General features: G+C 43.4%; 1 protein-coding gene across 4 annotated transcripts in view; it reads right to left on the bottom strand.

Annotated features, from left to right (window-relative positions):
- DDC (dopa decarboxylase) overlaps nucleotides 1-4,524 on the bottom strand; it is an 81,659-nt gene extending 77,135 nt beyond the window's left edge. For 3 of the 4 annotated variants that reach the window (XM_064160742.1, XM_064160746.1, XM_064160744.1), the window contains exon 1: nucleotides 4,451-4,524. The gene's annotated coding sequence lies outside the window, so the exon portion shown is untranslated. Of the gene's footprint in view, nucleotides 1-1,811; nucleotides 1,846-4,450 lie in introns of all 4 variants that reach the window. The other variant, XM_064160743.1, reaches the window with a different exon arrangement.
- Between the last annotated feature and the right edge of the window lie 14,214 nt (nucleotides 4,525-18,738).

Raw genomic sequence — 18,738 nt, 5'->3', positions numbered from 1 at the left:
CCAGCCTAGACCTCCCCTAGCACAACTTGAGACTGGTAAATATCACTATGCTATTCTCTACCCTTATTATTATATCAAATATAGGACAACATCTGTAATCAGGAGGAAACTGAGGCTATTTGTCTTTCATTTCAAACACTCAGTTTGTGTGAAATAATCAGTTGCATTACCCTTGCTGTTGTTGCTTTGAATACCAGCTACTGGCTTGTCCTGCACCTCTTACTATTGGCTTAACTCATTCTCTGTTATCATCAGTTCCATATGGGATGATATGTGAAGTTTTACCAAAAGTCCCCTGCTGAAAGAGGCATTTTAACTCAGTAGTTGACTGTTTCCATCTATGGCTATCCTCATGCTACTATAACACATTTCAAGAATGACAAGTCTTCAGTCAGCGGTGTCCAAAGACAAGGTGGATTTTTTCAGAGGGGTTATATGTGGGGCCATGAGAATGATCAGAGGGCTGACAGACCTGCCATATGAGGAAAGGCTGAGAGAACTTGAGGCCTTGAGAAGTGGACCTTCTTACCATGTACCAGTACATAAAGCGTGGCTACCAGGAGGATGGAAAGTCTCATTTTACAAGGAGTCCCATGGAAAAGACGAGGGCCAACAGGTACAGGTTACTCCTGGGGAGATTCCCATTGGACTCCAGAAGAAAACGTTTCACTGTGAGAACTTGCAAACATTAGGATCATCTCCCAAGGGAAGCAGTGGATTCTCCTGTATTGGTCAGTTTTAAAACTCAGCTTGATAGAGTCCTAGGCCATCTAATTTCAAGTAGATCACCACCTAGAAAGGTCCCTCCCAATCTGGCATTCTGTGCTTTAACACAGAAACCTCTGTGGATCACATGGTATAACTCAAATGGCATAAGTTAAATAGCAATGTGTGTAAGCTCAAAATAGTAGTGTGAGAGAAAAGCAAATTTGCTTTGTCAGTTTAGCACAGAGATACATTGTTAAAGAGCTTGTGAACGTTTTTTACCAGTAAGCTTTTTTTTATCTGAAAGTTCTTTCTATTCCAAGTAACAGTTACGTCACCTTGTTCCCCTATCATATGCTGATACAACTTATGGTCATTCTTATCAGTTAGAGTTTGCACAAAGTTCTTTCTAGGTACTAGAATAAGCAAATAAAATCAAGCTATAAACACCAGATACACATTCTGTAGCTCCAACTTATGACTGTGGAACTGAAATCTGCCAGCTCAGTTTCACAAAATATGCATTTTAGATAATTGCCAAGATCTTATTTGTTAGTTGCCAACTATAGTAATTCCCAAGGACTGGAGGTCCACTGGTTCATCCTAACAGTGTTTTGGCTGCAATATTTCTGTCATGAATCACTGTTGCAGCAGCATTCTCAAAATTCAGGGTAATTCAGTGGTTGAATCAGGAATGCTAATCATAAGGAACAGGAGGACGAACCACCTATCCCAAATCTGCCACAGTTACTGCAGTGTTGTTAAGTCAATATAAACTACTATCTAATGAGCTTTAAATTCAGTTTGATCCAGTGAAACACATCATAGAATCTACCAGGTCGGAAGAGACCTCCACGATCATCCAGGTCAACCTAGCACCCAGCCCTGGCCAATCAACTAGACCATGGCACCTAGTGCCTCATCCAGGCTTTTCTTGAACACCTCCAGGCACAGCCACTCCACCACCTCCCTGGGCAGCCCATTCCAATGCCAATCACTCTCTCTGCCAACAACTTCCTCCTAACATCCAGCCTAGACCTCCCTTGGCACAACTTGAGACTGTGTCCCCTTGTTGTGTTGCTGGTTGCCTGGCAGAAGAGCCCAACCTTCAATCTGAAGCAAAGTATTTAAGTCTTCCCCCTGCAAGGTAATATTGAGAAATTAAAATCTATCTAAAGATCTATTTTTATGTACACATGAATCTCCTTCCCTAAAACTCCTTGACTGAAAATATGTTACCTACTGTAGTACACACATCTCACCATGAAGCACAAGGGCATACTCCTTGCAGGAAGCCAGTGGTCATTTTAAAATATTTGTTCTTCTGTGAATAACAAGACTCACTTACATTCTCATTTGTATTTTTACTCTCTTCCTCAACTCTTCATCATAGATGTCACTTCATCTGCTTGAAATTATTACTTGTTATGTATGGAAGCTACATCCAGTAGACTGAATATTTGCCAGTTATAGTGCTTACCAGTTAGAACTATAAAAATGCAAATTACTTCACTTCTCTACCAGTACAGAATATTTCTCTCGTCTACCTCTGACATCTATATACAGCACATGCACGATGGAATAACACAATGCACAGAGAGATACTTTCCCATTATGCCAGCATATTTTTAAAACACAGAACGTGATTTTTGTAAGAAGCAAAATGCTTCAGACAACTTAGTTCTTTGGGTCTACAATGAAACCACTGTTTGACAGCATCCTTATTATCTGAAGGTCTGTTACAATTTGTGTGTACTCAAAATAGCCACTTCAGTTGAAGGGACTTCAACTGCAAAATAAAGCAGGCCAAGTTTCCAAAACTAAACTGAAATTTCAGAGGAACTGAGCATCCCTGAAGTATTTAACAGTCACCCCAAAAAAAAGTGATAAAGGCTCCATGCCCTAAGGGACCCCACGCCTCTCAGGATGAATTTCAGCATACTCAGTCCTTGCCAGCTGAACTGCAATTGAAGAGAGCACAGCTTCTCAGGAGGCAGGCACCCTGCCTAATTACCAACTTCTACCACATTGTAAGCATAGTCTGTATGCAAATCCATCAACAGCTTCACTCTGATTGATAAAACACAATCTTATCAAACATATTATATGCTTCCATTCCTAGCAAGCATCAGTGGATATTGTTACCACTGCATACTTCTTCAGATGAAGTCCTACTGTACTGGCGAAGATTTAGTTTTGCTCTTAACTTCAGGTAAACCCAAGAATAATCATGTGAAAACTTAAACTATATCAATGTATCTCTTCATATGTTCATTTATGAACTCACTGCCCTTTCACTTTGCTGGACTTTGTCACAAGACACATAAGTTACACCATGTAAAGTTGATACATAATCTTCCGGTTTGTTTAAGCTGCTCCTTCCATTTCAGTGCACTGAAAATACTTTGTTTTAGTGAAGTTACTGAAAACTCTTGTTCGAGTGTATATTCACTTGCAAGTAATTTCCTACTTTCTTTGAAATGGCACCATACAAATGAGCTATGTATGCACAATTAAGTATTAAATACATGTATAGGGATATTATTATGCATGTAACATTCAATTTATTATTCCTGTTTAAAAGTATTGTCTAACCTTTTTGCACTTTGTATTAACTCAATAGAAATGTAAAAGATACTGCCAGGAATACTGTTATGAGGAAGAACATGAGATAATAGAGGGAAAAGGGGGGGAGGGGGGAGGGAGAGGGAGAGAATCAAAAGAGAATGAATTAAAAAAGGTATATTCGATGTTCAGAACTTTATGAGTGCCTGTTCTCTACTTCATCAAAGGAAAACAAAAAATAGCCAACACAATAAAACCTTTTAGCAGCTCCTATTACTAAATAGAGAAAGGAAGAATGCATTTAATAGTACTTTAAAGGGATAGCTGCAATTGCTCAAAAAAGTACTAACTCTGTATCTTCTCAATAAATAAGTGCACTTTCTGTTCTGCCAACTGATTGCTGCAGAATATAATGTAATTCCATGGCTTGTGGTGCCACAGTGACACCACTGAAGCCATAAGGACTTTGTGCTCTTGAATCCACTGCTCTTCACAGCTGTGGCTACTGTTAGGCTAAAGTTTTACTATTGGCAATAGAAGTACTGCCAGAATAGAGACTAGGATGAATTTTCTTTTAGCATGAGTAAAAAGGGAATCAAATCTAGTCTGTACTTGTACTTTTTCACAAGCCAGGAATTAGGCATGTTTGTTACAGGCTCTATATGTCACCAAAAAAAAAAATCACATTTTCAGTCAAAAGTTGTTGGGTCTATTCATTGTTGTCACTGGCAGAGAGTCTGCAACTTGATAATTCTCCCTTCTAAGGTTTTACTATAGTGATTAGGAAGGATTATTTATGAGGAGAACTTCACTCCAAAAGGTATGTATTAAATTTATATAGAAAAACTCATTGTTCAAAACATTTGGCAAATCATTTCTCCAGGCCTGCTTGGTTGTTTGGAATGACACAAACTTTTGAATACAAGGTATTCTGCACAAATGTACATAAACAATTGCAGCTGACATACATGGTATGCAGAACCAAACAAACACAAATGAGAGGAGCACCCAACGCTCTGCAAAGTTAGGTTAAAAAGAAATAGTTTTTAACCCCCTTGGATTATCCCTGGCTGGCTATTAGCTGAGCCCTCACTCTAAGTAACCAATTGTTGCATTAATCTAAACGTACCTACTTCAAGTCAATAGCCACAAAGCTTTAAGGACAAAGAATGTTACTTACAGCGAGGTGGAAAGGTTTTTCTTTCTCCCTGCCTTTGCTCCTCTGTGGCAGCTATAAAGAGCAAAGGATGCAGTTGCCAGCATACATCGGCAGAGTATCCACATCCCCTCAGCCTATCACAGCCAAGTGCTTTGCATTGAACACGCAGCAGCATCTCCCCCTCCTCCCACACCTCCTCCAAAATACACCTCGCAAAGAAAGCTGCCCAAGAGGCAGACAGAGCTGACAGAGAAACGGCTGCTGGCCTACGCTGGCTGAGAAGGGGTATGAGCTCTGTAACAGGTGTGCCAGTGAGCTCTGAGCAGACGCTCCTGGTCTGTGTTAACACGTTGTGCCGTGGCTTGTGCTGTGAACCACTCCTGTGGTTTTCAGGAGAAAGGGCAAACAGAGATATGGTTGAAATACCACCCAAGTGGCTGTAAGCTCTGAACGTGTGGCAAACATAACATCTGCTGATGTGCTGTATCTAACTTTCTCCAGTTTCTCTCTTTCATCACACAAAAACTTCACAGCAATGGTGAATGTTCAAGACTTGTTTCCTTATTCTAAAGGATGTGGTTTAGTGGCAGGTCTCTTTCCTGGATGAATCCAGGTAGCTGCCTGTAATTTTTGTTTAGTTCAGGTTTCTTTTAAAATCAGCATTTCATCGCTCTGAACAACTTATAGCCAGGTAGTGCAGCAGATCATGGCCAGCCACGGATCCCAGACCAGTCTCTAGTGCACTGCAGTATTACAGCCAACCTCTTTTGAAGGAGGATAGCGTTCTGGCTGCCTCATACTTTGTAACTGTCGTGGCCATGTTTGCTTTCTCAATTATACAAGGTCAGTTATAATTCTGCCACTATTCTGAAAGAGCCTATTCAAGACAAAACCAAGACTTAAAACCCCTAGACTGCCCTGCAGGTTTCATTGCACTTGTTGTGCTAGCTGTTACTCTGCGATCTGACTTGGCATTTTCAGTTCTTGGGTTGTTTCTACTACAATGATTAGTTTGTACTCTTGAAAACACTGAGAAATTCCAGATCAGCTGCAGCTGGCTTTCAGTTGTTTTCCCCCACAAAACTACTCCTTAGTGTGCAGGGCCACAGCCAGGACAAATTGGGACTCCATTAAACAAAAAGGTGGCTTGGAGATCTTTCCTATTTTTCTTTTCTCCTTGAATTCAACTGAAAAGGCTGAAAACTCAAAATATGTTATAAGGGTCTAAGAAGTGCAGAAACTGAAGATGTCTCTAGTAAACATAAACTTAACATCAATGTTTCATCCAAATGGCTTGCAAAAGTTAAACAACTTTCATAAGAAATTAGAAATGGAAACTAAAATGAAGGCTGTGGTACTAACATGCTGGTGTAATCAATCTGAGTGCTGAAATACCACCTCCAAGTAATTTGATGAGTTTTTACTTCTCTTCTGTACCTCTAAGTTACCTTAAATTTGCCATGACCAGGCAATAATTGCATTTTCTATCAAAACAATATTTTTTATTTCTTTAGAAGAAAAAAAGAAAATAAAGTGTGAGAGGTACAATAGGTAAGGTGGGAAATGAGAATTAAATGCTCTTCCAAAAAGTGTATAATTCTAGTAATTCTAGCTCATACTACACTTCTTAATCCTCCTCATCAGCTGTTGCCAATACACAAATCTTTGTTTAGTAGAACCTTTATATAGCAGGCAAAGCAAGACCATTAAGTTTCCTGTAACAGGTGCTAGTTAAGTCAAACCTGGGGTGACCCTGTTCCAGACCCTCCAGTGTGCTGGCTCTCTCGCAGAGAAGAACTTCAATTACTGCTGAAACACAATGAATAGAGATTCCCCCTTTACTGCCAAGCTCTTTCCAAATTCAAGATATCAGCACTTGAGAAGTAACAGATGATCCTAAAAGGGTGAAAGGTCAGGGCTCACTGATAAGCAACCAAGAGATCATATTATTCACAGCTAATGTGAGACAGGCTTCTACCTGGTTTTGCACATGGAGGCATGTCACCCTGACGATGACATATAATGATGCTGTGCCCATGCAGCAATGGTACCAATTTATTACCATGGCTGAACCATTTGGTTTGCAAACAAGGTGGGAGAGATAACATGTTTGAACAGGAGGGTTCAGCACAGCACTGATGAATAATGCAGCCAATGAGTTATCAGTCACTTTGCAGTCCCACTGTCAGTCCCTGTGCACAGACATGGATGATAGCAGAGGGAGTTAAACAGTTTGTACCTACTTTCCAGTAGTTCTAAGTTCTTCCATTGTTATAGAATGCAGACTAGAAATTAAAAGGCAGTTTTCCCAGGCCTTCAGTCCAGCTATGATTAGAGGGTTTTATTTTCCAACCTTACTTTTCATTCACCTGAACAGCATGACACTCATCTCATGCTAGCCTCCTGGTGTGGCTCTAATTACCAAATCTAGTAAAGATGTGTTTGTGCTGTACATCACTGAACCTAACATTCTTTGAACAAACCTGAGCTACAATGTGAAAGGCTTTGACTCAGGCATCATCAGCTGCTCAGTTATTGAGACAATAACTTGAACCACAATTAATTAGGAATCCAACTAGAACAGTGTTTGTGCCTTTTTTCAACATTTGGTATCAAAGAAACAGTCACTGTTGTCTAAGCATTAAGACAAAACCGTTTTGTTGCTTAGTATTTGGTTTACATCTCTGTAGTTTGCAGGCTTCAGGCTTTTTTTCCTGCTTCTCTCACTATTGCTCCTCCTCTGTTCTTGTCTGTCTTTTTCTTCTCAATATATGCTTCCATAGATGTAACAATACTAGTAATGTAAAAGAAAACTACCTACAGAAAGGAGAAGAAAGATGCTCTAAGAATCAAGCCAATACTGGAATGAAAAGTCCTCACATGTTCCATGAACAAAGTTCAAATCTGCATGAGCCATAAAGATGAGACAAGACAAAAGAGAGTGTTTTTTCAGAAATGTGCAACTAAAAATCTTCTGGCTAAAACAGAAGGTGCATTTTCTTTGGAACAGAGCAAGAATTAAAGCCCTCAGACACTAATAGATGGATTACTTGCACAGTACAAGGATAAAAACTAAGTCTCCTGCAGAACATAAGTAAATTCAAACAGGTTAGCCAGGAGATAACTCTCAGACAGAGCTGACAAACTGCCTTTCATTAATATACTACGTGTGACTTGTTGTCCCAGTTCAGTTCTCTATTGCTGTGTCACCATTTGAAGATAAACCAAAGAAGAATAAAAAGGAACTGCTAACAAAGTGAACCTGGATGCAGACTCAGAGAGCCTTGGAGGAGTTAATGTACCACTTGCTGCTTTGAGGCAGCCAAAGCACTTTACTCTTATGGAAGCAAGCCTACAGAAAAGAGAGAAGTTGTGATGAACTGAGAAAGTGTCAATAGAAAAATGGACAGGCTGTGAAGAGTCACACAGTGAGAGCAGGCTGCAATCGCAGCAGGCAGGTGTTTGTGATACTCAGATAGGACCAGCTTCTGCTATAAGCTGAAATGATGTGCTTACCTTGGAGTGCACACACTACTGGGACACTTGTCCAGCCATATATTGCTCACAGAAAGAAGTTTCTCATGGATTGGCCATTGTGAACCTCACAGAAGCTGTGGCTGATAAATGAACAGCTGTCAGGGCTTAAATGTGCTGTTGACACTTCATGTGATAAAACTGAATTACAGGAATTAGTTTATTAATAGAATAGGCCACTGTGTGGGTGAAAAGACAGATCTGGGAGAGGCATGAGGAGCAAGATGGCTTGAGATACAGAGAGCTCATAATGCAGTGCTTGTTCTTATGTGCACAATTCATTTTGTTCACCCTTTACAAAGATATCAAGGATCACATAACACTTCGTGCAGAAGATGTTTTGTCACTGACTGTGATTAACGCATTGTGATGAGGACCACACAATGCTTGCAAAAAGCCTGGACAAGCATTTGCAACCAATATAAGCCCCGAGTCATTTTTTGTGGGATAAGAACAACATTGGAGTCTCCTCATAAAAAGCATGTTGGTGTTCAATTGCCTGAGAATAGAGCAAGTACTGTGGCATGCAGTCATACTGGGACTGAATGAGGCACTTAGTGCCATGGTCTGGTTGACTGGATAGGGCTGGGTGCTAGGTTGGACTGGATGATCTTGGAGGTCTCTTCCAACATGGTTGATTCTATGATTCTTGGCCTTCCTCACTGACTGTTCTGTTGCAAAGGTCTCTTAGACTTTGAGTCCTATGCTAGCATCATCACCCTTCTAGAGAAGACCAATGCCAATCTGATGGCAAATTTATGCTTCGTATAACATAGAAGTGTTATGGTATGGTGGTTTCTACTATGGTTATGAAATATCAATATTAATCTTTTAAAATTATTATTTTCTTAACTGTTTACAGGGTCTCTTATGGTCGGTTGTGCAGCTAGATTACAGGATATGTACACTGCATAGGGCAGTACCAAACCATTTCAAACCATTTAGCAAAACTAGCAGAATACAAACAGCTTTTGCAGATTCTTGTGGTGCAATATCCAGCTTGCCCTGCAAGGGGACTCGAGAGGCTCCTTTCTGCTAAAGCAGAAGCTACAGTTACAGAGAACGCAGAGAACTTATTACAAAGAGGCTTTCTAGAATATTTACTCACACATTAGTATCTCTGGATTTCTGGGGCTGCATTACAGTTCCAGACAGTACCCAAAACATTTGGAGGGGTGCTGTTGGTGGTATGGGAACTGCTGGAAGCTTTTAGAGTTTTCCCAGGACATGTAGGCTGTGTGTGGCTTGCACCATCCTCTGACTTTGTCTTGGTCCCTCTCAGGCAGTGAACTCCCAGGGCTTCAGGCTTGCTGGAGGTTTGCAGGTGTGCAGGCAAGCATGATGCCCTGCAGCTTGGCAGTAGCCTGCTCTCTCTCAGCACACAGGCTGCAGCGAGGTCTCTATAAGCAAGTTCTCCAACTAGGACCAGCTTATCACTTTCCATAGCTGTGACTCCTAGTATCAGTAATGCAGCTTGCTTGGGGCACTTGGCTTTCCTGCTCTTACCCCTTCTGCACAGTCCAGGCTTTTGTTACTTGCCAGCAGGGTTGTTCATGCTAAGGCTGGCCAGTTTGGGACAGCTTTTGTCAAAGACTTACTGCTGGTGGTGTGAAAGGCACTTATACCTCTCCTTGGTAACTGAGGCATGGCAATGGTTCCAAGTAGACAAGCTTGAAGCATCAAATCTTGTTGTTAAGCAGCAAGGCTGGTTTGAAGCAGCAAGCCTTGCTGGTCCCCAAGGCAACAAGACAAGGCTTGGCTAGGCAAAGCAAGACAAAGCAAAGCATGGGATGGCAAGGCAAGGCAAGGCATGGTGACTTGTTTACAACTTCACTCCTATTTATTGATTGCTTCATTGGGCAATGGAGACCAAGCAATCAGAATGGCACTTTGCCAAAAGTAACCATCTAAGGTGAAGTCAGGGGCTTGCTCGACCCATATTTGAAAAACAAGGCCTCTGCACAAGCCAAGTGTATGTACCTTGTTTACCACAGAACGTAATCAGGAGCAAAACTAGTCTGGGCAAGCCCCACTCCTTAACTTTAGTGACACTGGGCCTTTGTCTCCTTTCCTGCACCTCTCCCCACTCCGGAAAGGGGTAGGGGGGCATGGGGGGACCATACCTGGACAAACCAGGACATGTATCAGGACTATTTTTGGCCTTCCATGACAAGAAGTTACCAAGTTTGCCTCTGGAGAACTGAGTGGGAACTGAATCTTCATATCCACAGGTCTCTCTGGTCATGGACACACACAGCTGAAAAGTGATGAGTAAGGTAATGTTTGCTACCTTCTGCTGTGGGTTACTGCCTCTATCTCAGAGGTGGTAGTCATGTATGTACACACCTCAACTGCCTCAGCGCAGTGTGTGATTTTTGCTTAGGAAGATGCATTTACACTAAGGTGCAGCTCTCTATTGGAGCCATGTCACTGGTATGCCCTGCTCCTGGACTCCTGTGATATGATCAGCATAAGCAACACCATTTCCTAAGCCAAATTACCATAAAATCTAAGTATGCTGATCACATATCATCTCCTCCTCTCGTTCCCTTTTCAAATCTGTGGACTTGGCAATGCCAGGTTAATGGTTGAACTCAATGATCCTAAAGATCTTCTCCAACCTAAATAGTTCTATGATTCTATGTGACCACCCCCGTACAAAACGGCCAGATGCCCTGCTGGCATTGTGACATGACTATCTGACCACCAAGCCTCCCGCCAGGATGTGGTGGCACCCGTTATGGAGCAGGGAAGTTAACAGCACATGAGATATTGCCTATAAAAGCTAGCAGCTGCAAGTCCTTCTGCTGCACAGCAAAACCTGTTATTCCCTAGGGGGCTGGGATGTATGCACCACTGTCGTCTTGCCCTGAAAACTGAGTGACTCACATTCCTTTGGGTAAAGTTTGAGTCCAGATTATGATTACTGTAATCATGCACTGATTATTAACCTGATCTGTGACCTGCAGAGGGTCCAAGTGTTTAAAAATCTAAGTAACAAGAGACTCTAGGTAGTAAGAAAGTTGAGTGCCAGAAATTCTGCTTAACTGTGTCATGGTAGGCCCGAGTAGGCCACAACAGGCTTATACATGTCCTGGCTCGCCCAGATATGTTTTTCTGCTCTCCCTCCTTCTGCTATGAGGAGAAGCAACCAAGGGAAAGAGGACAAAGAACCTGGAGCCACTGAGTCTAAGGACTCTGGCTTGCTCAGACTTGTGTTGCTCATGTTTACATCCTGTGGTAAACAAGGTACACACACTTGGCTTATGCCTGCCTCACGCAAGGCCTACATTTGTCCCAAATTTTGGTAAAGCAAGCCTGTGGCTTAACCTAATATGGTTAATCTTGACTAACTGCCATTCTGATGGCCACACACTGGCTATTCTGTGTCCAAAGGCCCATTAGTCTCAGGCTGTATTGATAAAAGGAGACGAGAAAGTAACACAACGTGCTCTGCCATGGTGTTCATGCCTGCTGTTGCCTGCCACCATTGCCCTCTGCTTCTGGCTGTATATTGCCTTACTGCCTTATTGCACCTTGCCATGCTATGCTAAGCTATAAGCTAACTCTGCCACAAAGCAACAAGCCCTGATACTTGGTATTTACTTGCCTGGAAACTGCCTGCTTCGTGTTTACCAAGAACAGGATCTAAACGCCTCTGCGCGATCGGCCTGCACAGTCAGAGCGACGTTGTGCTGAGACTGCACGTCGCAAGCATCCTGTCTGCACTTGAAAGTCTCCTGCAAAGACAGGAAACCCTGGAGGTACACAGATCATCCACAGGAGCCAGGATCAGGTCAGAGATTGTCTGCCTCCTTCCTCCAGCAGCCTGTGAAGCCTGAGAAGAAACAGAAGACTCACTGGCTCACAAGACATTGACAGAACCCTCTGAAAGTGTTTGGGTACTGTCTGAAGCTGTAGTCAGCCCTGTGAGCCGGGAGACTAATATTTTTGTGGGTCAATACTTTAAGCCTCCTGTAGTTCACCATGGCCTTCTGCCATAAGCAGAAAGGAGCTCCCTGAGTCCATCTAGTGGGCAAGTGTTGTATTGACCACAAGCAGTGTATCGACTGCAGGAACCTTCTCTTCCAGTTCAATTAATGTTTATATATTTTTGTTAGTTATTTCTAGATCTAGTTATTCCTTTGCACAATGTTTCCATGACCATGCAAAGAACTGATGATTATTAAAATTAGTGGTCAGGGAGGCAAGACTCCTGAATATCAAAATGAATAAACAATATTAATTTTGGAAAAGTATCATCTCCTGTTAATTAATTACCCCTCCCATTACAACTGAAAGTATAACTGATAAAAACCTTGTGCCACAACAAGCTACACTTAATCTAGAAACTGTAGATAACAATAAACTATGTCTATAATTAATATTTCATATAATAATAAAGCTCTAATTGTAGCTACAACCCTGTATCCAGTCCTCATTCTACCAAAGACCCCTAAACGACCCTGCCTGTTTCTGTAGCACTGGGTGACAGAGTCACCAAGTGTTCACACACCCCATCTTGCCAACTCTGTAAGATTGCCCAATCATCTCCAGCTAGGAGGTAAAACAGCCAGCCAGGAAAGATAACAGCTTAAGCTGCTGCAGGTAGCTTCACCACAGCGCAGCCAGACAGATCCTCACACAGAACCAACTGCCATCTGTTCTCCTTATGGTACTGTTCACTGCCACACCTCACACAATCACAGCTTCCACATTATCCTTAGAGCAGACAATGTCTCATTTAGGATTTACATCCAAGTTAATAAAACACAGGGTGGGGATAAGGGTGTATGTGAAGATCAAGTTCATGACCACCTGTGGATCCTGAACATACACAAGTCTATGGGACATCACAAGACACATCCCAGAGTCCTGAGAGAACTGGCTGATGTAGTCTCCAGGCCACTTTTGATTACATTTGAAAAGTCCTGTCAGTCAGGTGAAGTCCCCAGAGACTGGAACAAGCAACATGTGTCCTGGAGTCCTGTACCCCTAAATTCCTCTCCTGCCCGGACTTCGGGGGGAAAGGGGAAAAGCCGCCTGGTTTCCCCCCCCCCCCTCGCCTGCTCTGCAGCCGTGAAGGGGGGGAGGACTGCCCCGTGAAGGGGGGGAGGACTGCCTCGTGAGTTCCCGCGCTGGAGCCAGGCTGGGATTGGCCGTGCGCTTTCGCGCCTAAGGTGTGGTAACTCTGCCCTTTGTCTAGCCAAGGTTATAACTATTGGGGGTCTTCCCACCTTTGGGGTTCCCGCTTTGGATTTTGCCTGTGTTGGACGTATGTCTCTGCCTGAGTTCGTTCACTCCCCTGTGCCTGGACTGCAGAGAGACTAAGGACTTGCTTTGGTGTTAGGCACACACCTTTGTCTGCCTAACGACCCTTAACGACCCTTAACGACTCCTGCAGCCGCTGGAGGAGGAAGACAGACCGCACGAGCCAGCCTGAGCGAGTTATTTGGCTTAGCTTAATTTAGTAAGAAACCGCTATTAATTAATAGCTGAGTCCTTTTCCAAAATCTGACTTCAAATATATAGTCAGATTATTAATGGTATCCTTGTAGAATTCTCATGCAACTGAACCTGTTTATCAAACGAAATTAATCTTTGTATATATAGTTGTGGGGGCGGGTTTTGTAAAAATAAAAAATATCTATTTTTGATAAATTCTCCACTCGGCCACGAATTATTACTGCCCTCTGCAACAACATGTTATACACATTTTTTAAAAAGCCAGAAATTAGAAGCCTGGGAACTACTGACCTGTCAGCCTCACTTCTGTGCCTGGGAAGATCATGCAGCACATTCTCCTAGAAGCTTTAACAAGGAATGTGGATGACAATGAGGTGACAAAAAAACAGCCAACAAAGCTTCACTAACAGCAAGTCCTAGAGGCTTTCTATGATGGAGTGACATCACTGAACAGGGGATGACCTACAGATGTCATCTGTCTGGGCTTCTATGAGGTCTTTGACATGTTCCCTCACAACACCCTGCTTGCCATGTTGGAGAGAAACAGATTTGATGGGTGGACTGTTCAGTGGATAAAGAATTGGCTGGATGGTTGCATCCAGAGGATAGTAGTCAATGGCTCAAAGTCCCCATGGACATCAGTGGCAAATAGTGTCCCTCAGGGGTCTGTACTGGGACCTGTACTGTTTAACATCTCTATCAGTGATACAGGCTGTGAGCTTTGGAGGTCCCTTCCAACCCAAACCATTCTATGATTATGTGATTCCATGACACGAGTGGAGGAGACAGGCAGTCAACTAAGGACAGTCCAATGCATTCAATACCTTTGTGCTCAGAGATCTTAGCTCGAGTTCTTGTTTTCAAGTCTTTGCCATATGATGTGAAATTCTGGGAGAGTCTCCAGGGGCAGGCATTTTGATAGGATGGATTGCTCTCTCCCAGCTTATTTTCCTGTGTGACCACATTTGGCTCCGAATTCAAATGGTTTAAATCTACGCTAGATTTTAAGTGGCCAGAACTTGCACAACCACACTCTGGCAGAGTTTGTCTCTAGTCAGAGGCACAGACACAGCTCTTGAATCTCTGTGTGCTGAGGTCAGATGCTGTCAGTCCAGAAGAGATCTCCCTTTGCAGCAGTCTGATGTTCTGCATAGTTCTCTGAAAGCCGGTCTAGGAAACTGGAGAATGTTGAGATTTCTGTTCTTCCCCTCCCGCTAGCTCTTTCAAAAACTCTCTTTCCTTTAGGAGTGATCTTTGCTTGTACAGCCTTACCTCCCCCTCCAACACCAGGCTAACATTTGTAAGAAGTGGTTAAGAAATGCCATTCAGGGTTTTGGTGGTCAGAGGATACGGAATGGAAGAAAAGTATGCTGCGAGAAGGAGATCACTACAGCATTGTATGTTACATACATGACAACATGTAATGGAGTCAAGTAGCTTACCTGCCTATATCTTCTACTAAATTCTAGGGGACTTCTCATTCCTCTCTTTTCAGTAAGACAACAGCCTAAACCTACTCCTATTGCCCATGGTATCGGTGAATTAATAATATGTTATTAACCATTAATATTATTTTAGTATTTTTTATTATTAATATTTAAAAATGGGGGAAATTCCCTGAGGTTTTTTGGCTTTTTGGTCAACAGGAAGTAACTGCACAAAATTAAACAGTTTAAACAATCAGAACTTGGAAAATAGTAACATGAAACAGGAAAGAATCTAGCTATGCTTATGGAGTCTTGGCATTTGCTCCAGCAGATGCACTCACAACTCTTTTGGTCCCTGAGTAGTCTCCTGTATCAAAGACACTTTCAAACTCACAACAATGATCCCGGGGCAACATACAGAATATTTCATGCAGAGGGAAGGAGACGCTGCTGAGTTGGTGGATGTGAGCTGCATACATGTGGCCACCTTTAACGAGCCACAAACGAGAGGAGGCAGGAGGGCTCCCTGCAGACAAAGGCTGATGAAGAAAGGCAGGTGCCTCTAAATCATCCCCCCCTTAAATACTTCAATAGGCACTGGCACCATTGTTCTGGCCAATGAATTCAAAGCTTCCTGCCTCCTTTGACCATGCAGGCATGTTGAGGGCAGCACAAGACACCTGACATGTGGTGCTAAGTCCCCTGCCCCTCAAGGCTTTCCTAGGGCTAAACCTTTATTGTTTGCTCATCTGACAACAGGAGGAGGAGGGCAGGGGTTAAACGGGCCTAGGAGGATTTATGCCCTACCAGGACATCCACTGAAGTGAAAATCAAGAAAACTGCTCGGTATCAACATTTTTATGACTTGTGAATGATTTGGCCACAACAACCCCAAGCAGCGCTATAGGCTGGGGACTGAGTGGCTGGAGAGCAGTCAGGAGGAAAGGGACCTGGGGGTACTGATAGATAGTAAGCTGAAGATGAGCCAGCAGTGTGCCCAGGTGGCCAAGAGAGCCAATGACATCCTGGCCTGCATCAGGAACAGTGTAGCCAGTAGGACAAGGGAGGTTATTCTTCCCCTGTACTCAGCACTGGTCAGACCACACCTTGAGTACTGTGTCCAGTCCTGGGCCCCTCAATTCAAGAAGGATGTTGAGGTGCTGGAACATGTCCAGAGAAGGGCAACGAAGCTGGTGAGGGGCCTGGAACACAAATCCTATGAGGAGAGGTTGAGGGAGCTGGGGGTGTTTAGCCTGGAGAAGAGGAGGCTCAGGGGTGATCTTATTACTGTCTACAACTACCTGAAGGGGCATTGTAGTCAGGTGAGGGGTGGCCTCTTCTCCCAGGTAACCAGCAATAGAACAAGGGGACACAGTCTCAAGTTGTGCCAGGGTAGGTCTAGGCTGGATATTAGGAAGAAGTTCTTCACAGAGAGAGTGATTTCCCATTGGAATGGGCTGCCCAGGGAGGTGGTGGAGGCACCGTCCCTGGGGGTCTTCAAGAAAAGACTGGATGAGGCACTTAGTGCCATGGTCTGGTTGATTGGATAGGGCAGGGTGATAGGTTGGACTGGATGATCTTGGAGGTCTCTTCCAACCTGGTTGATTCTATGATTCTATGATTCTACAGTTAATATTTTACACTGACTGTTTGGTTTTTTCTGTGTATTCAGCATGTAAAACCACACTAACCTTTCACCAAAATTATTAACTGTTTATCATATCTTGCACAATAATAAACTCATACCACCCAGGTCAGCAGTCTACATATTACGTCTTCATGAAAAGTAAAAATAATTCATCTACAATATAAAGATGAAAGCTTAACTCTAGATTCTTCAGTAGCAAGTACAACACACATCAAGCATATTCCAAGCCTGCAACACTGCTAAATAAAGGAAATAACTGAATACACTGTTACGCAAGGGATCAGTTACATGACCTCCTTACAAAGGCTGACACTTCCTATTTACTTTAGAAAACCCATGAGAAATAGCATCACCTATTCAGTGGATACTTACAGAAAGCAGTCAGTTTCTAACAATCCTAGGAGAGCAAGCTGCCATGAAAAGCCCAACAATATTTCTAGATCATCAGGAACATACACTTCCCTTCAGCTCTGAAGCTTGCAGCTCTACTAGGTGCTCTTGCTGCTACTCAGGAAGACAAGCTGTGAAACTGTGATGACAAGGTGACCAGAAGCATCCTCAGCTAGCATGTGGAAGAAAACTGGGGAATGAGGGATCCGGAACATGTGTTAAGACTCAAAACATTTGCTATGGCTCTGCCTGTTGAATTTTGAAGAGACAAGTGGAGCCCATGGGGTTTCTGACATCCTCATCAGGCACCTAAATTCATTTTTTTTCCACAGGAAAGATGAGGCTGAGCTGGGAGCATAGAGGCACTATGCAGTGAAGCTCACAACAACGTACAATTACAGCAAAGGACATAACTTCTCTACTCACAGCCTAGCTACACTCAGTCATCTAGCACTGCTCATTTCATATTTCACAGAATCACAGAAACCATCCATTTGGAAGAGTCCTCAACAATCGTCTGGTCCAACCCTTGGCCCCACTGAAGGGTCAACATTAAACCATATCCCTAAGGGACAGCTCCACACATTGCTTAAAAACCTCCAGGGACAGCGACTCTGCTGCCCTGGGCAGTGGGCAACTTTCCAATGTTTGATAACCCCCTCAGTAAAGAAGTATTTCCTATATCCAGCCTAAACCTCCTCTGACACAGCTTGAAACCATTTCCTGTAGTCCTGTCACTTGACACCAAGGAGAAAAGGCTGGCCTCTCCTTGCTCCAACCTGCCTCCAGGTAGCTAGAGAACAATAAGGTCTCCCTTCAGCTTGCTCTTCTCTAGACTGAACAACCCCAGCTCCCTCAGTTGCTCCTCAGAGGACTTGTGCTCCAGGCCCTTTTTTGCATATACTCTAGCACCAAAATGTCCTCTCTAGAGTGAGTGGCCCAGAATTGAACACAAAACTCAGTGTGGCCTCACCAGTGCTGAGTATGGGGGCATATCACCACCTGTTCCTTCTGGCCACTGTGTTTCTAATGCAAGCCAGGATGGCTCTGGCTTTCCGGGCCATCTGCCCACACTGCTGACTCATTTTCAGTCAGCTCGCCTTGTTGAATTCCATACAAGTAGCCTTGGCCCACCAATCTAACTTGTGCAGAGTCCACTTTAAATCTTCTCTACCCTCCAGCAGATCGACATAACTACTCAGCTTGGTGTCATCTGCAAACTTACTGAGGCTGCACAACCCACTCATACAGATCAAGTTGTGCCGGGGTAGGTATAGGCTGGATGTTAGGAGGAAGTTCTTCACAGAGAGAGTGATTGGCATTGGAATGGACTGCCCAGGTGGTGGAGGCACTGTCCCTGGAGGTCTTCAAGAAAAGACTGGATGAGGCACTCGGTGCCATGGTCTAGTTGACTGGATAGGGCTGGGTGCTAGGTTGGACTGGATGATCTTGGAGGTCTCTTCCAATCTGGTTGATTCTATGATTCTATGATTATTAATTAAGACATTAAAGAGGACATGCCCAAGTACTAAACCCCTGGGGACATGACTAATGTCTGGGAGCCAGACAGATTTAATTCCATTCACTACCACTCTTTGGGCCTGGACATACAGTCAGTTTTTAATCATAGAATCATAGAATCAACCAGGTTGGAAGAGACCTCCAAGATCATTCAGTCCAACCTAGCACCCAGCCCTATCCAGTCAACTAGACCATGGCACTAGTTGCCTCATCCAGAAGAGTGCACTTACCCAAGCCTTGTGCCATGCGCTTCTGAAGAAGAATGATGTGGGAGACAGTGTCAAAGGCTTTACTAAAGTCCGGGTAGACAATGACCACAGTAT

Source organism: Pogoniulus pusillus, chromosome 21 (genome assembly GCF_015220805.1).
Source record: "Pogoniulus pusillus isolate bPogPus1 chromosome 21, bPogPus1.pri, whole genome shotgun sequence".
Lineage (NCBI taxonomy): Eukaryota > Metazoa > Chordata > Aves > Piciformes > Lybiidae > Pogoniulus > Pogoniulus pusillus.
The sequence above is the reverse complement of the archived record's forward strand: the minus strand, read 5'-3'. Positions and strand labels throughout refer to the sequence as shown.